The following is a 3152-nucleotide window of genomic DNA, read 5'->3' on the forward strand; positions in this document are numbered from 1 at the left end:
GTGAGGACACTAATCCAAATGGATCAAGACCCTAGCCTTGTGACTGCATTCAACAGTAATTTATTTCCTTAGAAGACCCATCTTCAAATACAGCTGTACTAGGGATAAGGGATTCTTTACAAAGTTTAGAGTGAAACACAAAAATTCAGTCATTAACATCTTTAACAGAAAATCATGATGCAGAGTCCATGTGCTTTCCATGTGCAGTAGAGGATTCTACACCGTTAACGAAGTGGCAGCTAGGGTGCTCCTGGGTCTGAGAATGTGAGGTAACAAATGGCCGTGCAGCCAGAATTCCTTACCGTGAACTAGGTTGGGTCACATCAGAAACGTCAAGTCTGATGAGCCCTGTGCCACCCATCACTGTTGAACCTGTAGATCCTTTTCAGATCCATGCAAAGGGCTGCAGGGACAAGGGACTCATATAATGTACCACAGGGTAGAAAAATCTTGAACTTGATGCACAGATAACTTGGCTTTGGCATGTAGGTGCAAACCAAAATAAACTTAGGTTCATCACAGCCCCTCAAAGTAGCTTTAAACTTTAATGATGGGAGGCAATCCTTCCAAAGTGTACATTTATCATTGGTTCCACATATAATATGTGTGGAAAATGAAGCAGCCTAAAGAAGAAAGGCATAAAGAAGTGAAATATCAGAAGGTAGGGGATAGTGCTCGCCTCGGCAGCACATATACTAAAATCAGAACGATACAGAGAAGATTAGCATGGTCCCTGCGCAAGGATGAAACAAATTCACGAAGTGTTCCATATTTTTTTTTGTTAATGTCAGTGTTCCTATAACTATAAGGGCTAGGTTAAAATAGTTTATTCATCTCAAATTTTTTTTACCTCTATACATAAGAAAGGAAAACATAAACACACAATGAATAGTCTTTATTCTGGTGCTTTATGATGATGATAAACCTGTACCAACTACCGCAACATCAATACAATAGTCAAAAATAAGCTGTATTTCAATAAGAGGAAATAAAATTCAACCCAGAGCTACAATATTACAATGTTCTTGGAGTTTGAATTATAACATTTGTGATGGATGTGAAGAATAAAATAAATGGCTCAATAAATCTCTTAATCAAACCTTAAAAAAAAGATAGGGGATAAAAAGATCTGTCGAGAAGCACATAGAGGGACAAGTGGGAGTGGTCCCATAGTGTGAAGATGCTTAGATCCCATTTTAAATCTCCTTCTGTGAGCATCTGTCATGGAAGAGGTACTAAAGTGTCTAATCAAGTAGGCAGAACGACTTAGCTAACGTGGGTTAATCTCAGTGCTGACATAATGGGAACACAAGTGAAAGGTTCAGTAACAGAATCTAGGCATGGGTCCAATGGCATGAACTCTGCTATCCCAGTACTCTCCTACTTCCTGCTGCCACAGAATGCCTGCTTCCCAGCAACACAGGCCAACTCTGAGTGCCCTCTAAAGCAACCTGGCGTCTCAAGAAGATCAGCCAGCAACTGCTAATGACTTGGTTACACCAGACAGCTGATTACCCAGAAATCAACATCCGTTCTGGGTACAGGTGTGAGCCAATCAGCACCACATCCCACAGCTTCAGAGCATTAGATCCACCAGCCCAGGGCTGGTATAAAGTTATATCAAATTAAGGAAACTTTTTAAATCTTTTTTTTACAGCAAAGTTGATAAAAGTGGACACATGGCCATACAGAGGACCCACTAACTTTGTCAAATACCATACCCTCCAGAAGCTGCCTATCTAGAAGACTGCCAGGGATGACTTCAGGATTGTACAGAAGAGATGCCAGCTTGGAGGTGATGACTTCTCAGGATAAGGTACAAGTGCAGTCTATCTCCTAAATCAAACATTACTAGCCAGTCCCATGTGTCCAAGAGGTGGAACGCTTGGATCCAGTGAGCAAGAGCTGGAAGTTGGGAGTCATCTCAATTACTAACTGCACTGTATGGAGAACCTTGGCTTCCTGTACTCACAGCTCTGAGCATCTACGGGTTCAGAGGTCCCGTTTCCCAAAGAAGGACTAGGATGAAACCCTCAGCAAACTTTGAACTCTGCTACCATCCCATCACATCAGGTTCCTCAGACAGAACTCAGTGGTCACAAGGGGGGAAACTCCTGGTAGGAGAATTGACCTTAGAGGAAATGGGCTGCTGTTCCATAACAATAGGAAAAAAAATCTGTTGGACACTTGGGTGGCCGGCTGGGAGAATCTTAGTGCTAACTTTGCCCAATTTTGAGAGTAATTGGGAAAACATAGCAACGGTGGTCTGAGACTGGTGTGGTGGCTACGGAATCAGTTCCTGTGGGGCTGAGGGCTGTGTCACCTTACCAGGTGATCTGGCTAGATCAGCAGAGGTTCCAGCTGAGAGTGAGAATGATCAATAAGAGGGGAGGAGGCGATGAGGACCGCCTGCGGTCTAGGTCCAGCTGCTATGAGTTGCTTGCACTCATCTGAGTCTGCTAAGTCTCCAGGTAGAAAAACCAACAAAATTTTGGAGCATTTCTCCCCAGAACTTTTTATAGGGAGACCATGAATACAAGTGCCCAAAGGGCTGGCCTGAATGGGTCTGGTGTATTGACCAGCTGCTGCCTTCGGGACTGGAGTGCCCCTGCCTACAGTGGGTAAATGGCTGATGCCTGATAGGCCTCAGCTTGATTTCATCTCTGAGGATTACTCCCCACCTGAAGAGAGAGTAATTCACCCCAGCTCACCGCCCCTTCCTGGGGGCGGTCCACAGCCAATGACTACTCAGCAAGGGGGTTAAATAGGCTCTGGCCTGTGGTTCAAGCCAGGCAGTTCCAAGTCCTGAGAGTTCTGTGGGAGTTGCTGAGGACGTAGCTGCAGTTGCAGTGGAGTCCCGCTCCCTGCACCCTTTGCATTTTCCTGCGTCCTCGGAGTTGTGGAGCCTAAGGGTGCTTGCTAAGAACCTCTCTGTGGACTTATCACTCAGAGGATCCATTTCCCAGTGGACACAGAAGGCATCTGAGGTCACGTCACTTCTGGTAGGTAAACCAAGATTGGAGACCTCCACTCAAGCTCCGTATCTATGGTCTGGATGTGTTGCATATAGTTGGGGACTGCAGTAAGCACTCTGTTATGTATTTCATTCTATTTAACCCTTTCAATGATGCTGGAGGATACATGTAATTTCC

General features: G+C 44.7%; 1 non-coding gene across 1 annotated transcript; it reads left to right on the forward strand.

Moving 5' to 3' along the window:
• Nucleotides 1-671: 671 nt before the first annotated feature.
• Nucleotides 672-776, forward strand: LOC118760369 (U6 spliceosomal RNA). The gene has a single exon (XR_004996744.2). It is a non-coding gene; the product is annotated as a U6 spliceosomal RNA (small nuclear RNA).
• The last annotated feature ends 2376 nt before the right edge of the window (nucleotides 777-3152 follow it).

Source organism: Ochotona princeps, chromosome 28 (genome assembly GCF_030435755.1).
Source record: "Ochotona princeps isolate mOchPri1 chromosome 28, mOchPri1.hap1, whole genome shotgun sequence".
In the NCBI taxonomy this organism is placed as follows: Eukaryota; Metazoa; Chordata; class Mammalia; order Lagomorpha; family Ochotonidae; genus Ochotona; species Ochotona princeps.